Source organism: Eumetopias jubatus, unplaced genomic scaffold, assembly GCF_037043125.1.
Source record: "Eumetopias jubatus isolate StellerSeaLion01/CBP00866 unplaced genomic scaffold, mEumJub1_p1.0 scaffold_11, whole genome shotgun sequence".
In the NCBI taxonomy this organism is placed as follows: Eukaryota; Metazoa; Chordata; class Mammalia; order Carnivora; family Otariidae; genus Eumetopias; species Eumetopias jubatus.
The window spans coordinates 28,654,882-28,669,554 of record NW_028274817.1 but is presented as its reverse complement, the minus strand read 5'-3'; positions in this window follow the sequence as shown (position 1 = coordinate 28,669,554).

The window sequence follows — 14,673 nt, the reverse complement described above, 5'->3', positions numbered from 1 at the left end:
AAAGCTGGAGAAGTGGATGCGGGCTCAGATCACTAAGGGTCTCATAGATGAGGCTAAAAGAGGAACGGAGATTTTAACCTAAAGGTAGCGGGGAGCCAGAGAAGGTTTCTAAGCAGAGGAGTAACCTGATGGGATTCTAGAGGAGTCCCTCTGGCAGTCACGGGGAGAATGGATGTGTCAGGGAGCAGGGCGACAACAGGGGCTTAGGGGGCAGGGGGTGAGGGGCGCGGGGCAGGGGAGCATCACGCAAGCAGAGCCATTCTGGCTAAACGAAACGCTTCAAGAAAAGTCAGGCTTCAGCTGAGAAGTTCAAAGAACCCTGTGGGGAGCGCTGGCTTTCAAACTTTTTTTTTTCCTCCATAGAATTTGCTGTCACGAAGCTTACCTCGAAGCCCCATGTGGGAAAGGCCCAGGCGAACAGAACCCCCACCCCCACCCCCAGCCAGGCTCAAAACCACTGGTGGGCTCTGCGCTCGGCCTGACCCAGGTTCCGATGGGCAGTACCGGTCACTCACCCCTTGGAGTCATGCTTTCCTCATCGGTAAAAGGGGACCGATCCAATCTCCCTCGCAGGGTTCAGAGGGTTTGACATCACGGATCCGCATCCCCCGCAGCGCGCTGCAGAGAAAATGGGCCGCCGTTTGGAAGAACGGAGAGGTGTTCGGCGGGCTGTTGTGGTGAAGCTGGTTTCTCGGCCCGGGTGGTCCTGGAAGGTCCTTGTGGTTACCTGTGTTAACCTCTCTTTAAAATGCGTGCACACTGATTGCAGGTTCCTGTCTCTCTGCTGTTCCTCAAAGGAGATGGTGCCTCCCTTGCTAATATTCTCCACAACCGACATACTTGGACCTCAGACAGAATGGCAGCAAGCCCACAGCTTGTTCCATGGCCCACACAAGTCAAAGCAGCAAGTTAGGAAGGGCCCACCAAGTACTAAGTAGGCGAGATGCGTTTCTGGAGAAAGTCATAGACTAGAGTCAGGGCTAAACCCGAAGTCCTCTGAGGAGAATAAAAGCATGCAAGTCCTTCATCTCCTGACTCTATTATCTACACAAAAGCCCCCTTCCATCCCCTACCCACCATCCACACCCCACCTCCTAAGGGCTCTTCTTCCCTCTTGCCACTCATTTGAAGGAAGGAGATGCCAGTCTATCCTCTCAAGATGTGACTCCAGCTCTCCACACTGGCTCCTCTGGGCCTAATGCTGTCAATGGTCCCTCTCCGGTATCTCCAAGCTCCCCATCAGTGTGGCTCCGTGTAATAAACATTTATTAAGAAGCCAGGCTCTTGGGGGGACAAACAGGCTTGAGACTCTCCCCTGCGCCCCACCTTCTGGCCCAGTCTCCCGACTCTCCCTCTCCTCTTCACCGCCAAACCTCTCCAAGGGGAGGTCTCCTCCCCTCAGTGTCTCTGTCTCCTCACCTCTTAATCTCTCCTCAGCCCTCTGCATTCTGCCCTCCACTTCCATCATCCCAACCCAGTTGTTTCCACGAGGGTCTCCAGCGATGACCCCCCCCACGAGGGTCTCCAGCGATGACCCCCCCCCACGAGGGTCTCCAGCGATGACCCCCCAGCTGCCAAAGGCAAGTCCTTATCTTGATTCACTTCTTGGCCTCACCGGCCAGTGTTGGCTACTTCCTACTCCTTGAAACTCCCTTCTCGAGTCTTCCAAGACCTCCTATAGCTTTAATTGCTGGCGTTTACCAACTTGAAGTCTCAGCAAACCTTTCTTTTTGCTCTACATTCTCTCCCCAAGTCCTTTTCTCCCTTCTCCACTCCCTGCCCTTCTCCCTCCATCCCTCTGCTCCTGCCACACAGTCCTCCTTGCTGTTCCTTAAAGAGCCATGTTCTTCTGACCTCTGGGATTTGTACGTGCTGTTCCCTCTCCAGAAACACTCTTCCCTCTATTCCTTGCCCTCTTCACCTGGCCCACTCCCGCTCATCCAGATGTTAGTCACCACCCTGGGGAGGACTTCCTTGCCCCCTCAGCCTAGGTTAGCACTTCACTCATTTTGCTCCTTTTCATAGTCCTTATTACACAGGAGGAAATTATCCCAGCAGTTAGTAGATTGCTCTCTTCCCTGCCACCACTAGACTGACATTCCATGAGGACAGGGACTGAGTCTGTCTCATTTACCACAGTATCCCTAGCTCCTGGTAGACGGAAGGTGCTCAATAAATAGATACTGATTGACAATGGAATCATAGATTTGAACTTGAAAGCACAGGAAACAAAACAAGAAATAGATAAATGGGACTTCATCAAAATGAAAGACTTTTGGGCCTCCAAGGACAACTACCGGAAAAGTAAAAAGACAACCCACAGAATGGCAGAAAATATTTGCAAACGTATATCTCATAAGGGTCCAGTATCCAGGGCGCCTGGGTGGCTCAGTCGTTAAGCGTCTGCCTTCGGCTCAGGTCATGGGAGCCCCGCGGCTGGCTCCCTGCTCCGCGGGAGGCCTGCTTCTCCCTCTCCCGCTCCCCCTGCTTGTGTTCCCTCTCTCGCTGTCTCTCTCTCTCTCTCTTTCTGTCAAATAAATAAATAAATAAATAAAATCTTCAAAAAAAAAGGGTCCAGTATCCAGAATCTATAAAGAATCCTAAACTCAACAACAAAATAATATAAACAACCTGCCTTACAAATGGGCAAAGGACTTGAACAGACATTTCTCCGAAGAAGATATATATGCAAATCTCCAACAAGCGCATGAAAGGATGCTCAACATCATTAGTCGTTAGGACTTTGTTGTTTTGTTTTGGGGGGGAGGGGCAGAGAGAGAGAGAGAGAAAGAGAGAGAGAGAGAGAAAATCTTAGCAGGCTCCATGCTCAGCGTGGAGCCTGACATGGGACTTCATCTCATGACCCTATGATCATGACCTGAGCCGAAATCAAGAGTCGGGCACTTAACTGACTGAGTCACCCAGGTGCCCCTGTTCTTTGTTTTTTTAAGTAAGCTCTAGGCCCAAAGTGGGTCTTGAACTCACGAACCCAAGATCAAGAGTTGCGTGCTCTACCGACTGAGCCAGCCAGGTGTCCCAACATCATTAGTCATTAGGGAGATGCAAGTGAAACCCAGGATGAGATACCACTTTATATCCACTAGGATGGCTATAATCAAAAAGTCAGATTATAACAAGCATTGGGCAAGGATGCAGAGAAATGAGAACCCTCATACTCTGCTGGTACGGATGTAAAATGGTGCAGCCACTTTGGAAAGTAGTTCTGAAAAGCTGGCAGCTCCTCAGAAAGTTAAACATAGAGCTACCATATGCAATATTATGATTTATCATAAATATACATTTGGTCTCTGACCCTGTTCCAAGGCACAGAGCTCCTAAAACCCTTGGAACTTCCTGTGATAAGAGTGATCGTGGTGTCTTTTGTTATGTTAAACAGGGTGACTTTTGGAAAGCCCCCCTTTTTTTTAAACGATTTTTATCCTTTTATTTGAGAGAGAGAGCACGAGCACAAGCAGGGGGGCGGCAGAGGGAGAGGGAGAAGCAGGCTCCCTGATGTGGGACCCGATCCCAGGACCCTGGGATCATGACCTGAGCCGAAGGCAGACGCTTAACTGACTGAGCCACTCAGGCGCCCCTGGAAAGCCCTTAAGACGGGGGCTGGTTGCCAGAGGAATCAACCACGTGATTACAGGAATGGAACTTTCAGTACCTCCCCCAAACCTCCTGGGAGGGAAGAGGGCCTGGAGGTTGAGTCAATGGTCAATGGCCAATGATTTAAATCAATTGTGACTATGTGATGAAGCCTCCACAAAGACCCAAAAGGACAAGGTTCTAAGAGCTTCTGGGCTGGTAAACACATGGAGGTGCTGGGTGAGTGGCACCCTGGAGGGCGTGGGAGCTCTGAGCCCCTGCCCCATGCCTTGCCCTGGGCATCTCTTCCGTCTGTCTCTTCCTGAGTTATAGCCTTTTATAATAAACTAGGGGTCTAATAAGTAAAATGTTTCTCTGATTTCTGTGAGCTGCTCCAGCAAATTAATCGAACCCAAGGAAAAGGGGCCTTGGAACCTGCAATCTACAGCTGGTCGGTCAGCTGCACAGGTGACACCTGGGTTTATGACTGGTATCTAGAGTTGGCAGGGGAGGGGATGAGTCTTGTAGGACTCCGTCCTCAACCTGTGGAATCTGATGCTACCTCCGGTAAATAGTGTCAGAATTAAGTGGAATTGAGTTACAATGTAGGATACCCAGCTGGTGTCAAAGAATTTCTCCTTGTTAGTGTGGGGATCTCCCCCAACCGACACACACACACACACACACACACACACACACACACACACGTTGGATTTGGTACAAGAACCTGTTTACTATATGACCCAGAAATTCCACTCCTAGGTATCTAGGTATCTACCTAAGAGAAATAAAAGCGCATGTCCACACAAAAACTTCTCCATGAATGTTCATAGCGGCATTATTCATAATAGCCAACAGGTAAAAATAACCCTGATGTCTATCAACAGATGAATGGATAAACAAAATGTGGTGTCGCCATACAATGGAATGTTATTTAGCCGTAAAAAGGAATGAAGTTCTGATACATGCAATAATGTGGATGAACCTTGTAAAGGTTATGATATGTGAAATAAGCCGGTCACAAAATACCACATATTATATGATCCCACTGATATGAGACATCCAGAATGGGCAAATCCATAGAGGTAGAAAGGAGATTAATGGTTGCCTAGGGCTTCGGAGGATGGGAGACTAGAAGGTGATAGCTAAAGGGCAGGGAATTTCTTTTTAAGGTGATGAAAATGTTCTAAAATTCTATGGAGGGGTGCCTGGCTGAGTCAGTTGGAATAGCATGCAACTCTTTTTTTTTTTTAAAGATTTATTTATTTATTTTAGAGAGAGAGAGAGAGAGAGAGAGCAGGGGGAGGGGCAAAGGGAGAGGGAAAGAGAATCAAGCAGACTCTGAGCTGAGCATGGAGCCAGCGCCTGGCTTGATCTCACAACCCTGAGATCAGGACCTGAGCCAAAATGAAGAGTTGGACCCTTAACCAACTGCGCCACCCAGGCACCCTAAGCGTGCAACTCTTGATCTCGGGATGGTGAGTTCTAGCCCCATGCTGGGGGTAGAGATTACTTAAATAAAACTTAAAAAAATAAAAATAAAAATTTTTTAATTGACTGTGGTAATGGCTGCACATAGCTGTAAATATACTAAAAACCACTAAACTGTACACTTTATTTTTTAAAAGATTTATTTTTCTATTTTAGAGAGAGAAAGCACACACATGAACGGGCGTGGGGGCAAAGGGAGAGGGAGAGAGAATCTCAAGCAGACTTTCCACTGAGCGTGGAGCGGGACCCTGGGCTCGATCTCATGACCCTGAGATCATGACACTGGGATCATGACCTGAGCTGAAATCAAGAGTCGGATGCTCAACTGACTGAGCTACCAAGGTGCCCCCACACTTCATTTTTTTTAACTGAAGTATAGTTGACATACAATATTATATTAGTTTTAAGTGTACAACATAGTAATTTGACAATTATATACATTACAAAATACTCATCATGAGAAGTGTAGTCATTTGTCAACCATACAAAATTTTTATAATATTACTGATTGTATTCTCTGTGCTGTATTTTTCATCCCTATGATTTATTTTATAACTGAAAGTTTGTACCTCTTTTTTTTTTTTTTTTTAAGTAGGCTCCACGCCCAATGTGGGGCTAACTCACAGCCCTGAGATTAAGAGTCACGGGCTCTACCAACTGAGTCAGCCTTTCCCTCTGGTAACCACCATTTTGTTATCTGTTCTATCTCTTTATGAGTCTTTCTGATTTGTTTGTTCTTTTTGTTTTTTAGATTCCACATATAAGTGAAATACTATGGTATTTGTCTTTCCCTGACTTATTTCACGTGGCATAATACCCTCTAGGTCCATCCACATTGTCATGAATGGCAAGATTTCATTCTTTCTGATGGCTATGATTCCACTGCCTATATATGCCGCAATCTCTTTTACTGATGGACACTTAAGTTGCTTCCATATCTTGGCCATTATAAATAACACTGCAATAAATATAGGTGTGCATATATCTTTTTGAATTAGTGTTTTCAATATCTTTGGGTAAATAACCAGCAGTAGAATTACTGGATCATACGGTATTTGTGTTACTAATTTTTTGAGGAAACTCCATACTGTTTTCCATAGTGGCTACACCAACTTGCATTCTCACCAACAGTGCATGGGGATTCCCTTTTCTCCACATCCTCTTCAACACTTGTGATTGCTTGTCTTTTTGACACTAGCCATTCTGACTGGTGTGAGGCAATATCTCTTTGGGATTTTGATTTGCATTTCCCTGATGATGAGTGATGTTGAGCACCCTTTTATGTGTGTGTTGGTCATCTGTATGTCTTCTTTGGAAAAATGCCTATTCAGGCCCTTTGGCAATTTTTAAATCAGATTAGTTGGATTTTTGTTTGTTTTTTAATGTTGAGTTGTATGAATTCTTTATATATTTTGGATATTAACCCCTTATCAGATATGTCATTTGCAAATACCTCACGTTCAGTAGGTTGCCTTTTTGTTTTCTTGATGACTTCCTTCACTGTGCAAAAGCTTTTTACTTTGCTGTAGTTGCAATTATTTATTTTTGCTTTTGTTTCCCTTGCCTGAGGAGACAGATCTAGAAAAATATTGCTAAGGCTGTTGTCTAAGAGATTACTGCTTTTTTTTATGTATTTATTTTTAAATAACTCCTTTTTTTTAAAGATTTTATTTCTTTATTTGACAGAGAGAGTCCGCGAGAGAGGGAACACAATCAGGGGGAGCAGGAGAGGGAGAAGCAGGCTTCCCGCTGAGCAAGGAGCCCGATGCGGGGCTTGATCCCAGGACCCTGAGATCATGACCTGAGCAGAAGGCAGACGCTTAACAACTGAGCCACCAAGGCGCCCCCGATTACTGCTTTTTTAATTAAAGATTTATTTATTTATTTGAGAGAGAGGGAGCGAATGGGAGGGTAGGGGCAGAGGAAGAGGGAGAGAAAGAATCTCTTTTTTAAACATTTTATTTATTTATTTATTTATTTATTTATTTGAGAGAGAGAGAGCACATGCATGAACTGGGGAGGGGCAGAAGGAGAGGGAGAAAGAGAATCCCAAGCAAGCTCCATGCCCAGCACAGAGCCCCATGCAGGGCTCGATCTACTAACCCTGAGATCATGACCTGAGCCAAAATCAAGAGTCGAAGGCTTAACCCACTGAGCCACCCAGGTGTCCCTTTACTTCTTCTTTACCAATTTCAATGCCTTTAATTTTTTTTCTTTCTTTTCTTTCTTTTTTTTTTTTTTTTTTTTTTTTTTTTGGCTGATTGCTGTGGCTAGGACGTCCAGTGCTATGCTGGATAAAAGTGGTGAGAGAGGACATCCTAGTCTTTCTCCTGATCTTAGGGAAAAAGCTTTCAGCTTTTCACCATTGAATATGATGTTAGTTGTAGGTTTGTCATATATGGCCTTTATCATGCTGAGGTATGTTCCCTCTAAGTTCACTTTGTCAAGAGTTTTTATCATGAACAGATGTTGAATTTTGTCAAATGTTCTTTCTGCATCTATTGAGATGATCATATGATTTTTATCCTTCATTTTGTCAATGTGGTGTATCGTGTTGATTGATTTGCAGATATTGAATAATCCCTTGCATCCCTGGAATAAACTGCACTTGATCATGGTGAATGATTTTTTAATGTATTGTTAAATTCGGTTTGCTAATATTTGTTGAGGATTTTTGTATCTATGTACATCAGGGATATTGGCCTGTAATTTTCTTTTCTTTCTTTTTTTTTTTTTTTTTTGTAGTACCTGATTTGGGTATTTGGGTAATGCTGGCTTCATAGAATGAATTTGGAAGCTATCCTTCATCTTCTCTTTTTTGGAATAGTTTGAGAAGGAGAGGTATTAACTCTTGTTTAAATATTTGGTAGAATTCACCAGTGAAGCCAATTGGTCCTGGACTTTCATTTGTTGGGAGGTTTTTGATTACCAATTGAATTTTGTTACTAGCAATTGGTCTGTTCAGATTTTTTATTTCTTCCTGATCCAGTCTCAGAAGATTGTATGTTTCTAGGAATTTATCCATTTCTTCCTGGTTGTCCAATTGATTGACTTATAATTTTCCTAGTAGTGTCATAATTCTTTGTATTTCCTTGGTGTCAGTTGTAACTTCTCTTTCATTTCTGATTTTATTTATTAGAGCTCTCCCCTTTTTTTTCTCTATGAGTCTGGCTAAAGCATTATCAATTTTGTTTATCTTTTCAAAGAACCACCTCTTGGTTTTATTGATCTTTTCTACTGTTGTTTTTTTTTTTTGTCTCTATTTTATCTATTTCCATTCTCATTATTTTCTTCCTTCTATTAACTTTGGGCTTTGTTCTTTTTCTGGTTCCTTTGGGTGTAAGGTTAGATTGTCTATTTGAGACTTTTTTTCTTGTTTCTTGAGGTAGGCTTGTATTGCTATAAACTTCCCTCTTAGGACTGCTTTTTCTGTGTCCCAAAGATTTTGAACTGTTGTGTTTCCATTTTCATTTGCCTCCAGGTATATTTTGATTTCTTCTTTGACTTCTTTGTTGATTCATTAATTGCATAGTAGCATATTGTTTAGCCTCTACATGTTTGTGTTTTTTCCTGTTTTTTTTCTTATAATTGATTTCTAGTTTCAAACCGTGTGGTTGGAAAAAATGGTTGATATGATTTCAATCTTAAATTTATTGAGATTTGTTTTGTGACCTAACATGGGATCTATCCTGTAGAATGCTCTATGTGCACTTGAAAAGAACATGTATTCTGCTGTTTTTGGATGGTATGTTCTGTATGTATATGTTAAGTCCATCTGGTCTAATGTGTCATTCAAAGCCATTTTTTCCTTACTGATTTTCTGTCTGGATGATCTATCCACTGATGTAAGTGGGGTGTTAAAGTTCCCTAGTATTATTGTATTACTGTCACTTTCTCCCTTTATATCTGTCAATATCTGCTTTATATATTTAGACACTCCACTATTGTGTACATAGATATTTACAATTGTTATATGCTCTTGTTGGATTGATCCCTTTATCATAATGTAATGTTCTTCTTTGTCTCTTATTACATTATTTCTTTTAAAGTCTATTTTGTTTGATGTAAGTATTGCTACCCCAGCTTTTTTTTTTTTTTGCTTCCATTTACATGGAGTATATTTTTCCACTCATTCACTTTTTGTTTGTACGTGTCTTTAAGTCTGATGTGAGTTTCTTGTAGGCAGCATATAGATGGGTCTTGTTTTCTTTTTAATCCAGTCAGTTACCCTAGTCTTTTGATTGGAGCATTTAGACCATTTACTTTTAAAGTAATTATTGATGGGCATGTACTTATTGCCAATTTTGCTAATTGTTTTCTGGTTGCTTTTGTAGTTTTCTGTTCCTTTTTTTCTTTTTCTTTTTTTTTTAAAGATTTTATTTATTTCATGGACAGAGAGAGAGAGAGAGAGAGAGAGACAGCGTGAAAGGGAACACAAGCAGGGGGAGTGGGAGAGGGAGAAGCAGGCTTCGAGCCGAGCAGGGAGCCCGATGCGGGGCTCGATCCCAGGACCCCGGGATCATGACCTGAGCCGAAGGCAGTCGCTTAACCAACTGAGCCACACAGGCGCCCCTCTGTTCCTTTTTTTCTTGCCTTGCTCACTTTCCTTGTTGATTGATGACTTTCTTCAGTGTTACCCTTGGATTTCTTTCTCTTTATTTTTTGTGTATCTATTGTAGGTTTTTGGTTTGTGGCTACCATGAGTTTCATATGTAACATCCTAAGTATATGGCAGTGTATATTAAGTTGATGGTCACTTAAGTTCAAACACATTCTAGAAGCACTACATTTTTACTCCTCCTTCTCCACTTTCTATGTATATGATGTCATATTTTATATCTTTTTATTTTGTGAATCCCTGAATTAATTTTTTAGATGTAATTAATTTTATTACTTTTGTCTTTTCATATTCATACTAGCTTTATAAGTGACTGACCCATACTACATTTACATGTTTGCTTTTGCCAGTGAAATTTTTTTCATAATTTTTTTACTTCTAGTTATGTTGTTTTCTTTTCCACTGAAAGACCCTTTAACATTTCTTGGGAGGCTGGTTTAGTGGTGATGAACTCCTTTAACTTTTTTTTAAAGATTATTTATTTATTTATTTTAGAAAGAGAGAGAGAGAGCAGGGGTGAGGAGCAGGGGGTGAGAGAGGGAGGGGAAAGAATCTCAAGCAGACTCCACGCTGAGCGCAGAGCCTGACATGGGGCTTAACCTTACCACCTTGAGATCAAGACCTGAGCCGAAACCAAGAGTCGCACACCCAATCAATTCAGCCACCCAGGCACACCATTAACTTTTATTTGTCTTAGAACTCTCTCTCTCCTTTAATTCTGAATGATAACCTTGCTGGATAGAGTATTCTTGGTTGTAGGTTTTTCCTTTCACCACTGTGAATGCATCATGCCACCTTCTTCTGGCCTGCTAACTTTCTGCTGAAAGATTAGCTGATAGCCTTATATGCTTTCCCTTGTCCACAACACACACACACACACACACACACACACACACACACACAGAGAGAGAGAGAGAGAGAGAGAGAGAGAGAGAGAGTTACTGAATAAATAAGGAAAGAAAAGTATCAGCTCTTACTTATCCTTGTATCTCTAGTACCCAGTACAGAAATATGAGCATTCATTTTGTATAATGTTTTTGGTCGATCCATTTCATATTTGACACTTGTCTCAACCCCAAGGACAGAGAGACACCTGTAGGATCGACGTTTGGTCCCAGAGCAACCTGTGTGCCCTTGGCTTTCAGCTCCCATCACCCAGCAAAGTTGTTGCGTGTAGTGTGTGGGAGAGTCAGGCTAATGACAGTGAGAAGCGGCAGCCCTTCAGAAAGGAAAGGAGGAAGTCTATCAATAGAAAGCTGACGGAGAAGGGGCACCTGGCTGGCTCAAGCGGAAGAGTGTGCTGCTGACTCTTGATCTCAGGGTCGTGAGTTCAGGCCCTGCATTGGGTGTAGAGATGACTGAAATAAATACATAAACTTTAAAAGAAAGTTGACAGAGGAACTAAAAGACCTGGAGCAACGAGGATCCTGGGCTTGGGGGTAAGTCATCTTCCAGGCCCCAGAGGCCCTGAAGCACCTCTGTGAGCTCAGTTCAGTATGATAAATGATGTTCACATTGGAGACCCTGGGTAATTACAACCAGAGCAAAGTATTCAGTGTTCAGCTGAAGAAGGCAAGAAGTTTATGGGCATCCTGAATATGTAACAGTCTAGGGGGTTACCCGGCTGGCTCGGTTGGGAGAGCATGTGGTTCCCAATCTTGGGGTCTTGAGTTCAAGCCCCAAGTTGGGCATGGAGCTTACTTAAACAAAACAAAACAAAACTCTGTTCTGAATATGTAACAGTCTGAAAGCTTTAGTTAGTTCATAAGGGGGTGATGCGCCCCAAGGTGTGATGGTCTTTTTGATGTGTCAGCTTAGCTAGGCTACAGTCCCCATTTATTCAAACACTAATCTAGGTGTTGCAGTCGGGAGGGGGCAGTATTTTGCAGATGTAATTAAATCTATAGTTCACTTTAAGTAAGGTAAGTTATCCTAGATAACCTGGGTGGGCCCAATTCAATCAGTTGAAAAGCCTTGAGAGCAGGGTTGAAGCTCCCCTGAGAAAAGAAATTCTGGGATGCTTGGGTGGCTCAGTCAGTTAAGCATCTGCCTTTGGCTCAGGTCATGATCCCAGGGTCCTGGGATGGAGCCCTCTTTTGGGATCCCCGCTCACTGGGGAGTCTGCTTGTCCCTCTCCCTTTACCCCTCCCTCCCCACTGCTCATGCTCTCTCTCTCAAATAAATAAATAAAATCTTTTAAAAAAAGAATGAAATCTTGCCATTTGCAACAATGTGGATGGAGCTAGAGTGTATTCTGCTAAGCCAAAAAAGTCAGAGAAAGACGAATACCATATGATTTCACTCATATGTGGAACTTAGGAAACAAAACAGACGAACATGTGGGAAGGGGAAAAAAGAGAAGGAGAGAGGGGGAGGCAAACCATAAGAGACTCTTTACCATAGAGAACAAACTGAGGGTTGATGGAGGGAGATGGGGGGGGGATGGGCTAAATGGGGGATGGGTATTAAGGAGGGCACTTGTTGTGATGAGCACTGGGTGTTATATGTAAGTGATGAATCACTAAATTCTATTCCTGAAACCAGTATTACACTATATGTTAAGTAACTAGAATTTAAATAACAATTTTGAAGGAAAAAAATAGCACAAATTTTTTTAGAAAGTGTACCTTTTTTTTAAAAGGTAAGTGCACTCTTAATTCCCTTCACCTACTTCACCCATCCCCCCAACCCAAGAGTCTGAACTCTTAATTCGTAGGCTCTCCTCCTCTGTAAGACGAATCCCTAGTCCTGTGCTGACCCATCCCGGTTCCCAGCCCTCAGGAGCTTTGATCCATTGACTATTCGTATTGACGCCTCTTGTCTTCCTACTTTTCCTCTCCTGTGTTCTTCCCATCATTATGCAAACAAGCTGTCACTCCTAGGTCAAAACAAAACCCCTCTCCTAACCCACAGCCTCCTCCAGTTCTTTTGACTTGCATACCCACCACCCAACCCTCTGTTGGATATCTTCACCTGGAAGTCTTACCACCGTCCGAAACGAAATAGATGCCAAACTGAACGCTTGATCCCTCCACTTTTCCACCAAAAAATCTATTGTTGCCCTCTCAGTAAATGACACCACCATCCAATCCACCCTGTTGCTCAAACCAGAAACTTGGGCATCATCCTTGCCACCGCCGTCTTCTTCCTCCCGTACACTCGATCGCAAGGCTTGCTGCTTCTACAAAATCTCTCTTATCTGTCCATTTCACTCCATCTCTACTGCCCCTGCCTTAGCACTATCACCATCATTTCTCACCCAGACTACAAACCACAGCCTCTTACCAGTCCACTCGTAGCCTACCTTGCCCCCCAGTTGACCGGTCCACACAGTAACCCCGATGATTCCTTAAACCCCAACCAGATAGACCACTGCCCAATTTTGAAACTTTCAATGTTTTTCTGGGCCTCAGGATAGAATCCAAAGTCCCTCTCAAGACTTAGAGGCTCCCCAAGATCTGACCCTGCTTATGTCTTCAGCCTCATTCCTACTCCTGTCAGCACTCTCTCCGGCCACCACCGAACACGTCCCGTCTGCACTAGCACCACCACACACAGTGACTCTCAGTTCCCTAAATTCTCCCAGCTTCCTCTTGACTGGGCCTTTTCACGGTCTCTTTCTTCTGCAGAGGATATGAACATGCCACACTCCATTCCCCAGACCTAACTCCTCTTCAGCCGCAGAGCTCAGCTTGCTCTTCCTCAGCCCCTTATTGAGGACAGGTACGCAAGGACTTCATGCCTTCCCCACCACAGCACTTAGCATTCCGGGCTGCAACTGCCTGCATGCTCGCCTGTAGACTGTGAACCCGTGAAGATGGGCGCCTGTGGATGTGGTTCACCACTGCAGCCCAGTACCCAGCACTGTGGGTCTGCCTCACAGTCTGTAACGGGTGTTTCGGGAATGAACAAGTGGCAGACGGAGGCAGTTGACCTTGAATTTAGATCCACGGTCCTCCTGATTAAACTAATAATCACTGTTTTGTAGTTCATTTGCCTTCCGTTCCCATGCCTTTCTCCCTTTGGTGAGCCCCGTGGAAACACTTTTTCTAACGAATACTGTATCAGATGTACATTTAGAAAGTTACAAATGCGGCACTAGAGGTTCATGACTTTAGAACCAATTTCCTCATTTCAAGTGGAAGGAAACTGAAGTCCCAAGAGCTGAAGTGGTTTTGAGGGGCAGGCCCGTTGTAGCTATAAAACTGGGACTAGACCTCAGATTTCTTTTTTTTTTAAGTTTGTTTATTTATTTAAGTAACCTCTACACCCAATGTGGGGCTCAAACTCATGACCCCGAGATCAAGAGTCACATGTTTTTCTGACTGAGCCGGCCAGGTGCCCCCAGACCTCAGGTTTCTTGATTCTCGCACTCTAACCCCTCTCTTACACCATGCTGTGATGGATTAAAGGTGATCATGAGTTCTTTGACACTCTTCCCAATGGGGGGCTCTATATGCCCTTCCCTTGCATCCCAGTGGATTCTGTAACTGCTTAGACCAAAAAAATACAACAAAAGAGATATACTAGGCAGAGCGCAAACTGAAAATGTAGGATCCCTTCTAAGCATTTATTAAGAATTTCAGGGGCGCCTGGGTGGCTCAGTCATTGAGCGTCTGCCCTTCGGCTTGGGTCATGATCCCGGGGTCCTGGGATCCAGCCCCGCATCGGGCTCCCTGCCCCGCAGGAGGCCTGCTTCTCCCTCTCCCTCCACCTCCCCCCGGCTTGTGTTCGTGCTCTCTCTCTCAAATAAATAAAATCTTTAAAAAAAAAAAAGAATTTCAATAGGGCGGGCGCCTACTTGGCTCAGTTAGGAAAAGCATGGGACTCTTGACCTTAGGATCATGAGTTCAAGCCCCCACATTGGGTATAGAGATTACTAAAAATAAATAAATAAACTTTAAAAAAATAGAATAATTTAAAAAAAGAATTTCAGGACGGCAGAAAGCAGGGGATCAAACTCAGCGTGGAGC